Raw genomic sequence first — 12,752 nt, forward strand, 5'->3', positions numbered from 1 at the left:
TGGCAAATGCGGCGGTGAGCGGGCACGTGATCGCGGCACGGCTGTTGGGTGAAAAGGATGCGGCGCCAGGGGATAAGATAACGTCGGTGGGTCATTGGGTGAAGGGGCGCACTGTGCTGTCCCGTCGCCAGCATGCATAGGTGAGCGGTCCTGCACAACACCGAGGATGCACATGGCACGGCGCGACGTGGCAAGGTGGTGACCGCACGCTGGCGAGCAAGGCTGGAACGCAGGGCGCGGGAGGCAGCGACCTTCAAATAGGATTTGTGCAAAATTTTCAAAATAAACTTGAAAAAAATTCAAATCTAAAACTTGTTTTCCACACTTCAAACTCTAATTCTTAGAAAGACATCAAGTTCAAAACTTGTTTAAATTTGGAGATATAAAACTTCAAAATTTGAAGGAATGTCTGTTTTCAGGACTTACAACAATTTTGAAATGTATTTGAATTTTGTTAATCTTTGACTCGAGTTTTGAAAGTGTTTCACTCAAAACTAGCAAAAGTTCAAATAAGAAGAGTTGTGAGGTTTGAAAAGTTCTACAACTTTATATTGGCAAAACTTTGAGTTGTTAAATAAAATTTGAACTTATTAACTTTTGAGGGTATTTTTGTCCATTTTAGTGTTTGAACTTAAATCCAAATTTGGTCTTTTAAGGTTTTTGAGATTTTTGCTACCATTCAACCCTGGTTTGAGTACTTTTCATATTTAGTCATTGGTTTGATTTGATTTGGTCAAATTTAGCCTCTATTGGTGATGTTTTAGGTGCTTAAGTGAAGTTTGCACTTAGTTAGAGACAAATTCAAACTTAGGTGCTAAATTCAAACTCTTAAACACTCTAACCAGGATTTTAAAGACTAACTCAAAACTAGGGATGTTACAGTGTGGCCGAACGTTTAGCATGGAGGTCCACGGAGACTGTGATGAAACCGCACTGCTTCCTGCATTGATCTTATGTCTTCTTGTTCAATTGGGCTTGTGGGTGAGTTGACAAGGTTGCAATTGTGCTGTCAGGAAGAATTGCTGGTAACGAGGTTGTAATAGTGCTATACAACTCCTTTAGCATTACTATATCATCAGCTGTCGGCTCCAAGGCTGGGAAGGGCCGCTGGTCATGGCCCTATCTACAAGCAAAGGAGCTCCATGGTATGCTAGCTGCAGAAGGCTTCAACTTAAGTGACACATCTACTTTGTTTGTTTTGTTTTGTTTTACAGACATGTCGGGGGCACCACATATTTGATTTACGATCTGCATTCAGCTGTTACTTATTTCTTGTTTGTTCCAGCGCGATGGTTGTAGAGATTTTAGTTTTCACTTTTCTTCTTTGTAGAGCCGATGCTGTTCAAGAGCTTCAACCAGGTGGAGTCACCACAAGTTTTATGAGAAGATATTCTAATTGCTAAATTAACAAGGCTATGATTGTCAAAGGAGTTTGCAAGCCAATCTGTCAGTTCCTCTGGTGGAATAGGATTTGGAGAACAACACTAAGTTGCTGAGAAGATGATACACTTTGATGCAAGGTAAAGCACATGATCAAGGCAATAGGGATTTTCTGGAGCTCTTCTTCTTTCCTTCTTTTCCAATGTGCTGAATATTCCTATTCAGATTTGGAGATTATTATGTATATCACTGTAGCTGCTTGTCATCGGCCAACTCTTGTGAATCTACTCTGGATGATAGCTAGTGTGTTGAGAATCATAAACTTCTGAGACATAAAAGCTCTGTTATCTTTCATATCCTGATGATGCACCTTTCATGCATGGCTGACCAGTGCTACTTTGGGTTGCATATTTTCTTAACCAATTTCAATGACATCATTATTGATAAAAATTGAAAATGCGGCAAGTAACAAATCCTCAAGTAGGCTGTGTGGATTTGGATTGTTTAGTTTATGAATAAGAAGTTCTTTATTTTGACTTAAGATGCTATCCCGAAACACATCATGAAGAAAGTGTGCAAATTTTCTTTCGAGTAACAACAACATGGTACTGCCAAACACATTGTGTTGTGAAAGATTGGATCCAGAATTAAATCATTGATGCATTGAGTTATTTTTTGATGAACTGATTTTATGTTCTAATGTTCATGTTCAGCCTATGAATATTAAAGGATAATATTTATGATTTTGCCTTCATGAGAATGATGAAATGCTATAGTTCAAGAACAATTGAGATCTCAAATATTGATTCCAGAAATGATAGGTTTGTTTTCTTCTTCTGAGTGCACATGATGATTAATGAAAACAAAATGCACAATAGGACCGTAAGTAAATAGCCATTCCCTATTATGTTTAAGTATCCTATCAAAGAAGATTGGCTATGTTGTTGTTGTATAAAAGTAGATTGGCATGTTGTAGGTACTGGGTTACAGTGGCATGTGTCAACCATTGTAACCCTTGACCATGCCCATGATCGGTTGGGCCTCTAACTAGTCTAACGGCCAGTCCCCTGTTTCTCAGTGCCATAGAAAGAGGTCTCCCCGTCCGGGGGAGTTGATCGAGCCCACAACGTCCGATCACGTAGGCACTGTAGAAACGGGAAGACCGTGTCCGTCCATTCCTGCAGCCATGGCCAATGCCATTGACGTTGATCCACATCGGCAAGGAAGTAGAAGAAAGAGAAGAGCCCAGCATCATCCACATCACCGCGCATGCCTACTACATGAGCAGACACGAGGACATCGGCGGCCTTAAGTGCATGTGCCAATCCTCCTTGTAAGTGCAATTAGGTGCTTCCAACCGTAATTAGGTGTTCATGTATTTTCGCTAATTGGATCCTACGGGATATAAATCTAACAGGGGAGTCACTAGAGACGCAAATTTCCACATTTGTAATGTGTGTGTGAGATGTAAATTTTCAGATGAAGCCCTATTTTGTTTGTCTGATGTATGTTACAGTGCGTCTGTATTAACTTTTCTGTGGTACTGATTAAGGCATGCTGGTTTAACAGTCGGATATACTTGTTAATTTTGGGGAGCCACCGTCAGGCTCCTTTCAATGTGCAAAGTATCAGCTTAATGTCTATTGATAATCTTCACAGTGGTGCTATATATTCCGGTACCAGCCCTTATCACCCTAGTGGCACCGGAAAAGAGGAATCGGCCCAGATAGCGAAAGAGTCCACAAGTTCAAGGAGCCAACGGCAAAAAGGGCCACAACACTAGGCCTACTACATTTCCCGAAGCATTAGTTTCATTCACAGAAGAGAACCACAAGCTCGATGTTAAGCGGGATTTCTATCTAATCCGTGGCTTAACAGTAATCTGCATTCCTACATAACAACTGGAAAAAGAGCCACAACACTAGGCCTACTACATTTCCCGAGGCATTAGTTCCATTCGAAGAAGAAAACCACAAGCTGGATGTTAAGCGGGATTACTATCTAATCCGTGGCTTAACAGTAATCTGCATTCCTACATATTGTAAGTCATGAACATATGAGCCTAACCGGCTTGGTGCCGGCACCGTATGGAGCAGAACGCTTCGGGCCCGGTGAAGACCTCTGGGCAGTCGCCCCCAGACAGGGGTGCGGTTCCCCGACGCCCGGCGCATGGATCGCCGCCGGAGCAGGAGCCTGGTGGCCGGCTTGGGCTCCTCGGCTGCGAATCGGGTAGAGCACCGTGCCGTCAGCAACTCCTGCAAATAAATCATGAATAGCGTTTAGTTAACAATTCTCATCAGCTTGCCATTGTTCGAGTAGCCAAGACCAAGAGTAGTAAAAGTTACAGCAAAGATAATACAATACCTTCACATTGTCCACGACCGCCGCCGGAAGCTGGCACGGCGGCCCAACCGTCGACGCGGACGACCGTCTTGACCGAGCCTGGCCCGGCTACGGGATGATGCCGTTGAGCATGTTCGGGGCAAGACGAGTTGCAGTACGTGAGCCCGCAAACGGTACAGAACCGATTCTTGAGGTGCCTCGCCGTCCTGAACTGGCCCGCCTCCGCCAGCTCACACCAACCGGCGAGCTGCTTCACGCCGCTGTCCTCCGAGTACAACCTCCGCCTGCGTGTAATTACATCAGTGTCCAAGAGTCAGTGCAAATCCGGCCATACGGCAGGAGAGCATCAAAGAAGCTCATCTACTAGGCATCCAAGCGCGATTCCGATAGAAAGAACAGCACGACATGTACTCACCTTACAACCTAAACTACACCAACGGCAGTTGCCCCTCTTGATCGGGCACTGACATGTGTTGCAGAAGTTTTTCATCCTTAAGTCATCATGCTGAACAGGACATAAGGGTACATACTTGCGCCCGCCTGAGACGATTCTCTGAATGCCGGTCATGTCGTAACCGCATCCAGGTACTCCCTCGATGAGGAGAGCTGGCGCGCCGCCGACAGACTGAATAGCCTGCGCAAGCAAAAGGTTAATTACGACGGCGCACGAGAATGTACATAGACACCTTTACGGCGTTTGACATTATAACTTTTTTTTAGATTAAGGAACATTGTCCGGCCTCGATCATCCTTAATTGGATGTCTACAGCCACCAACTTACAATCTGGACACAAAACAAGCAGCTCTCAGGCTGCTCCTGAAACTTCTAGTGCCAAAACACAGTTTAGACAAGACTAAACAAGGTAGGATTAAACTAAAACAGACCAAGCTCCTAGGTCTAGAGTCTGGTTCCAAAACAAAGTTCAGACAAGACTAAACAAGATCTCTGATACTTCTTAGGATCGAACTAAAATAGACCAAGGTCCCAGGTCTAGAGACAGCTTCCAGGTAAACTGAAGAAAGACCCATGCCATCAGCACATAAACCTTTCAAGATCTGCCCTGACGCCAGATAGCCTAAGTCATCAATCTTCTCCTAAAGTTCCATCCATATTTATGGAAGAAATTCAAAGCAGTAATTTCAAGTCTGCTACAGTTCTTCTTCAAATCAATTTTCTCTTCCTCCTTAGATAGCATCGCCCATGCCCTTGCCCAATAAGTCCCTCTGAACATTACCTGCAAAAAGGAGTTAGTGGTATTTCCTTTGAACAACACATCATTTCTATTCAACCAAATAGCCCAGCATAGTGCAACAGCTCCTACAATCATCTGGTTTCTATATTTCCAGGGATAACCTCTAGCCCAAGAACTCAGCATATTAGGACCACTAACAGGCGGTTGAATTCCAAATGAAAAGAAAATTGTATTCCAAATGCATCTTGCTAAATGGCAATCAAAGAATAGGTGTTGCACCGTCTCTTCATCGTTGCAAAAACAACACTTGGTACTATCTTGCCATCTTCTCTTTGCAAGATTGTCCTTAGTTAGGATCACTCCCTTTTTCAAATACCATAAGAATACTTTGATCTTTAAAGGTATTTTTAACTTCCATTCTGCACACAAGGAGGGAGTTCCTTCAGCTTACATTATCTCTCTGTACATGGATTTTACTGAGAATTCTTTGCTTTTGTTTAAGCTCCAACAAAATCTATCTTCCTGATCTTCCAAGCCATGACCTTCTATTTCAGCCACCAATTTTAGCCAATCATTTAATTTATCTCCTGTGAGAGCTCTTCTGAATGACACATTCAGGGGAACCGCTCCACAGACCTTGGCCACAGTGTCATTTTTCCTCCTAGCTATGTAAAACAGAGATGGGAATCTCTCCCTGAGAGCTTTCTTTCCAATCCATACATCTTCCCAGAATCTGGTTTTCTTTCCATTATTCACTTCAAACCTACCCATTGCCATGAATTGATCCTTTGTTTCCATGAGTCCACCCCAAAACTGTGAATCTCCCTTTTTCTTCTTCACTTGAGTAAGAGTTTTATTACTTAGGTATTTTCTTCTAAGTAATTTTTGCCATACCCCTTCCTCGTTCAAAAGTTTAAATAGCCACTTGCTTAACAAGCATCTATTTTGCACTTCCAGGTTTGATATGCCCAATCCTCCTATGCTCTTTGGTACACACAAAATACTCCATTTGGCCAATCTGTATTTCTTTTTGTGTTCATCACATTGCCAAAAGAATCTAGATCTGTAGTAGTCCAGTCTTTTGAGAACACATTTAGGTATTCTAAAGAAGGACATCATAAATATTGGTAAACTAGAAAGGATAGAGTTTATTAGTACCAGCCTTCCTCCAACTGACAATAATTTACTCTTCCAGCTCGCTAGTTTTTTCTGGAATCTCTCTTCAACCATTTTCCAATCTTTATTGGTAAGTCTACGATGGTACATAGGAATTCTAAGATATTTAAAAGGCATAATTCCTTCCTTGCACCCAAAGATCTCCACATATTCTTTGACTATATTTTTTGCCTCCCCAAAACAGTACAATTCACTCTTATGGAAGTTGATTTTGAGGCCTGAGATTTTTTCAAATGTACTTAGTACTAACTTCAGATTTTTATCCTATTCTATATCATTTTCCATAAAAAGGATTGTGTCATCTGCATATTGGAGGATACATAATCCTCCATCTACCAGATGGGGTACTAGACCCTTAATTTGCGCTTTCTCCTTGGCTCTGGATATTAGAACTGCTAGCATGTCAGCCACCACATTAAACAACACTGGGGACAGGGGGTCTCCTTGTCTTAGCCCTTGTTTTGTTTGAAAGAAATGTCCAATGTCATCATTAACTTTGACCCCAACACTTCCCCCACTAACCATGTTTTCAATCCATTTACACCATGTAGGAGAGAAATCCTTCATTTTTAGAGCCTGCTGTAAGAAAGTCCAGTTAACCTTATCATAGGCTTTTTCAAAGTCCAATTTGAGAATTATCCCATCCTGTTTTTTCCTACACAACTCATGTATTCTCTCATGCAGTATTACCACCCCTTCCATAATGTATCTTCCAGGTAGGAAGGCAGTCTGAGATGGTTTTATCACTTTATTAGCCACCAGGGTAAATCTGTTGGCCATCACCTTTGTGAATATTTTAAAGCTAACATTTAACATACAGATTGGCCTATATTGCTGGATCATCTTAACCTCTTTAAGTTTAGGAATTAATGTTATAATTCCAAAATTTAAACTATATAGTGGTAACGTACCCTTATGGAAATCCTCAAACATGGCCATTAGGTCATTCTTTATGAGGCTCCAAAAAACCTGATAGAACTCAACTGGGAATCCATCAGGTCTTGGGGCTTTGTTATGCTTCATTTGGAATATGGCTTCTCTAACTTCTTTTTCCGTAAACTTTTCAGTCAAAATCTCATTTTCCACCCTTGTTACTTGAGGGATATCCTCTGTCAAGGACTCGTTCATAGAACAGTTGTTCCTCATTTGGGATCCGAATAAACCTTTATAGTATTTTGTTATATACTTTTTAAGGTTCTCCTCCCCCTCAATAATCCCCTCTTCCTGTTCAAGCCTGAAAACTCTAGTTTTTCTATGCTTGCCATTAGCTATCATATGGAAGTATTTTGTGTTGTTATCCCCTTTCAGCATTTTATTGCTTTTTGCTCTTTGGTACCACTTGATCTCTTCTTCTCTCAAAAGTTGAACTAGCCTATCTTGGATACCTTGTTTTAAATCACTTTCTTGCTGACTTAGCAGCTGTAATTCTGCCTTTTTGTCTAATTCATCTGCCCTTTTAAGGAGCTCTTGTTTTTATTTTTTATATTCCCCATTCATATTTTTTGCCCACCCTCTCAGGAATTGTCTTAGTCTCCTGATTTTATTTTGCCATTTTTGTAGTGGAGTAGATCCTTTTCTTTCCTTGTTCCATACATCAGCTATTAGTTCAAAGAAATCATTCCTTAATAACCATCTTAACTCAAACTTAAACATAGGTTGTTTCCTGCTTCTATTTTCCTGCCCAGTGCTAAGCAGTAAAGGTGTATGGTCTGATATTTCCCTACTCAAAGCATCAACTGTGACTAGTGGAAATTGTTGTTCCCATTCTGTACTGACCAACACCCTATCTAATCTTTCATAGGTTGGAGTCTTTAAAGAATTAGCCCAAGTGTATTTTCTTCATGACATCTCTATTTCCTTCAGATTTAAGCTATCTATGATAGCATTAAAGAGGAAAGGCCACTTATCATCATATCTTTCATTATTTTTTTCACTTGGGTTCCTAATGATATTGAAATCTCCCCTAAGCATAATAGGTAAATTTTCCTTGCTACAGGCATGAACTAGTTCTGTGAGGAAAGCCTCTTTGAATTCAGGTTGTGCTGCCCCACAAACAGCCAACAACACAAAATGAAAGTTATCCTTCCTAGTTCTCAGTCTAAATTTCACATAAAAAACTCCTTCATCTATACTTCCTACATCTAGCTCATCTAGATCAACTCCAAGGAGAATACCTCCTGATCTGCCATGTGGTTGTGTCCAATGCCAAATAAAATTTCTACCCCCACAAAAGTTATTTAAAGTGGACTGTGTGAAATATTTTTTTCTTGTTTCCAAAAGAGCTATGAAAGCTAAGTTCTGCTCTTTAACAGTATCAGTGAGGAATCTAGTTTTAGCCAAGTCACTAAGACCTCTTGCTATTCCAGAATATTCCTTTCATTTAGAAACAATTTTGGCATTAACATTAGGTATTTTTATTTTACAAGTCCTCCCATGTGACTTAGCACATGACTTGTACCTCCTATGTGACTTAGCACATGACTTGTATTTTCCTACTTTGGTATATTCTCCCATATAGCTACTATTATCATCAAACACCTCTTCCAATAAATCCCCACAGAGGAACTGTAAAGCTTTACTTTCTATCTCTTCTATGTCTTCTTCCTCTTTATCACTATCTATGGTCATTTCACTCTGATTATCTACCTAATCATTCTGATTCTTAACTCTGCTTTCTAAGATAAATAAATCTTTTATCATCTTTTCCATCTCCTGCCTACTGTCTCCCACCCTAATCCCTAATTGTTCAACATTATGAATGGCTGTATTCATAGGAAAAGATAAGCAACAGCGAGTTTCAGTGTTACCTTCATTATGTTCCAGATTCTTTCTTGCCGCCATCTTCTCTGTTTTTGATAGGATGTGCTCATCTCTAGATTGAGCCAACCTTGGACTAGCCCTTGTTGGTGTGATTATTACCTCTGGGATTGCAGCCACTTTCTGTAGTTCATCTCTTCCCTCTTCCTCATCCCAACTGTTCTCTGAGTCCTGCCCTTCATCTCTCTCATTCATCACTTGATCTACTAAATTATCCAACGTTTTATCCACTGCCTTATCTATTATTTCCCCAGCCTTTTCCTTAAGAAGCAGCAAGAATTCATTGTCATTCATATTCTGAACTCTCTCTTTCAGAGAATCCTTTTGCTCCCTGTCTTGATCAGCCTGTATGTTGTCTGTACTGCTGTTTTCCTTCCCTTTATAATCAGTGTTGTTTTTCCTTCTTTTTGTTTCTCTATTTATCTTTGGATCATCCTGCATATGATCCTCTTCACTATCTTCTCCCTCCCCTTCTCCTGCTGCATCACCCTTCCAGTCAAAAATAGCCTCTTCTCCATTCTCATCTGTCCCCAACTTTTCCTCCTCAAAGTCTAGCTCGAAGTAATGATCCCCTATCACTACATCTAGGTGTGAGGGGATGATCAAAGGATTAAGAACTGCCACACATACTCTCCCAAAAACATTCTCTCTAGTCACTTCCATATCAACAGTTTGGGTCGATCCCAACATTGACCCCACTGCCCATAAGTTCATATATTCTCTCAAGTTCTTCCTCAAGCCAAACACTCTTACCCAAACTTTAGGGAGTAGAAACCCTTCCTCCTTTTCATGCCATGCTTCAAATTGTAACCTCTGTCCTGTCTGCACCCCTTCTTCTCTAACATCTACCCCTCCAAAAGCTATAGCCCTCTGAAGTTCAGCCTTTGATGGAAACTTAGTGATGAAAGTGTTGTCCTCATTCTCCTCAAGCTCCCATTTCCATTTTCCAGGATACAATCTCTGAAGCTGTGTAATCACCTGTTCCTTGGGTAACTGTCCACCTCCAATTCTGATCAGGGCCATTTTGGAGTCCTTCCTTGCCCTAGGTAATGGTGGGTGTGTAATGTGATAGAAACCCAACCCATGGATATCATATCCCACAGTGTGTGCCACAGGTCGTGGTTGTTTCAACAGTGGGCATCTGTGATTAACATGTTCCTCACTATTGCAAATAACACAGTACACAGTACTTGTGCATCTTGCCGCCACATGCCCCTTCTTTGTGCATCTAGAACATTTGACACCTGCTTTAGTGTCGTCTCCCTTCTCTTCCTCTCCTGCTGTTCCTATCATCAAGATGTCCATTTCTGTTGTTTCCCATCCTCCTTCTGTTCACCATCACTTATTTTCATCTTTCCTTTGATCTCCTCTTCTTGCTGTTTTCCTGCCCCCATATTTCCTCTGCCTTCTTCTTTTTGCGTGTTTGCTCTTTGTGGGCGTTCTTGCCATCTGCTCCATCCCCCATGTCCTCTCAGATTCTCCCTAGGACCTCCTGACCCATGTCTTCCCCTCCATCCTCCATAGCTTTGGTGCTGTCCTTCTCGAATTCTGTTAGCCCCAGCATTAATTCTTGACACAAACCTTCTTCCAGGAGCCTCATCTATGCCTACTCTGTCCCCGATCATGGTGTGGCCACTACCAGACCGCCCCCCCTTCCAAAGCCTTCTCTCTGTTCCCCTTCCTGCAGCCTATCCCAGTTTGCTCGGCCTCCTTGAACATTTCTGGTTCCTGTCGCTCCTCTTGCTCCATATCCTCGCCACATCTTGGCGTCTCCTCCTGCCACAGTCGCGCCTCTTTCCTAACTAGATGGGTTTTCAGTCTGGACGAAAGTGAGGATGGGGAGATGCTAAGAGGTGAGGTCTTTATTATCCCCAGTTATCATTTTCCCCTTTCTCCCCCCTGTTGAGGCACCACCTTGGTAATTGGTGTGATAATAACTGTTGAATCCTTTGGGCTTCCCTCCATGTTTAAAGAGCCGTCCAAGGCCATTAGTGCATTGAAACATAGAGTGGGCCCCTATCTGAACAAATTATGTTTCACCCACCCATGTAATTGGGCTTTGAAGATGAAACAATTGCTCATTTTTTAATTCAAAATTGCTATCTGTTAATTTCTTTGAGCAGTTCTCTGATGAGCTTTCACCATCAATTATGACTGTTTCTTCATCTGCTAAGAACTTCTCCAGACTTCTGCAGCCATTTGGTGATGCCGATGCCCGGAGATCTTTCACCCAAATGTCACCTAGTGAGCATTTTACTAGATGTTCTCTCCTAGGCAACGGACCAATCCACGACTTGATCTTCTTCCCAGTCTTCATCATTTTGTTTTTGTTTCTCAGTTTCATTCCCAAATTTTGTGCTAGGCTGTCTTCTTTCTCCTTTGTTCCATTGCTTGAGGATGCCCTTTGTTCCACTAGGGACTCACCGCACCTCTTTCCCATCCATATAGTTACCTTCTTCTTAATTTCAATTTCAATATTACTATCCTCCTCCTCCTCATCTGCAGAGTTTTCATCGTTTACCAGTGGCCAGAAGGGAGATCCTGTATCATTTTTTCGTAATCCTAGAAGAGGATCTGATAATCTCTTGCAGGCATGTTCTTCCTTCTGACTCCAATTTTCCTCTTCCAAACTCTTGCATCCCGTAACCCTTTCTGTTGCTTCATCTTCTACCTCGGCCGATACTGCTACTAGCTTGCTAGAGCAAGTTCGTTGTGAGACAGGCACCACTCTCGGTGCCAGCGTAAGCCGCCGCCGACATGGCCTAGCATTCACACTCTGGTCCTCAAACTCTCTCACTGCTTCTCCAGGCACAAAGCGTCGAACACCTTGTGGGCAAGGAACAGCGGAAGGCGAAGCAGAGCTAGGACGAGCTAAGGGAAGTTGATTAGTTACCTGGACATGGCGTCCCGAGATGGAGCTGCGATCCGTGTCTCGTCCTTGCTTGTCGACGGGCGCCTCCTCGGCTTCATCTTCGTCCTCCCTTTCTTCTTCCTCTGTCTTGTCCTTCTTCCTTCCCACCGTGGCGTATGCCTTCGTCACCAGCGTCGTTCCATCTACGCCCGCCGCTACAGACGTATGCCCCTCGCGTCCTGGTGAATGGATGACAAGCTCCCGCACTCCGGTGGCCTCACCTTCCCCCACATCGACGGCCTGGGAGCTAATCCTAGTGGGCGTCATACTATGCATCCGCCACCCGAGCTTTTTTGTGCTAGGCTGTCTTCTTTCTTGACATTATAACTAATTCTCCAACGATGAAAAAGAACACGCCGCTGCTTGGAGAAATCAAGAAACAAACGGGTTTCGTAAACACCAAATGAGAAATCATAATCAACAACCCGTAGAACTTCTTCAACGAACAAATTGGGATGCAAAGCCCCGACATGCGACGGAGAAAGAACCCCGCCGCCCAGAAATGAACAGGTATAGTAGCTTCGAAATCAAGAAACCAAAGGGTTTCTAAATTCAAGAAATGAGACGCGAATGGTGAAAGAAACAGATTTCTGGACTGAAATTGGGACTCAAATCGAACACGAGCAACAACCAAAACCTGACAAAGCAAGAAACATGATATACGCAAGAAACTGTAGAACCAGAAATGCCTAGCGCCTCTACGACCAAGAAACCTTCGATAGAGGCAAGAAACCGATCAGAAGAAGAACCAATGAAGAACTGCGCGGTGCCCTACCTGTACGACCTGCGGCCTCTCCTAGCCATGGTGACACTGTTGGTGCCGCCCACAGCAGTGCGAACAGATATGGGAGGCACATAAAAAGCAGAATCCACTCGCGGTGCAAGGCGCCGCCCAATCCGCGCTGGTGAGGCGCTCGATCGCGAGTTGGTCC

The 12,752-nt window shown here is 42.7% G+C and overlaps 1 pseudogene; it reads right to left on the minus strand.

Moving 5' to 3' along the window:
* Positions 1–3,426: 3,426 nt before the first annotated feature.
* Positions 3,427–9,932, minus strand: LOC105914403 (annotated as a pseudogene).
* Between the last annotated feature and the right edge of the window lie 2,820 nt (positions 9,933–12,752).

The sequence above is a fragment of the Setaria italica genome, chromosome V, assembly GCF_000263155.2.
Source record: "Setaria italica strain Yugu1 chromosome V, Setaria_italica_v2.0, whole genome shotgun sequence".
NCBI classification, from domain to species: domain Eukaryota; kingdom Viridiplantae; phylum Streptophyta; class Magnoliopsida; order Poales; family Poaceae; genus Setaria; species Setaria italica.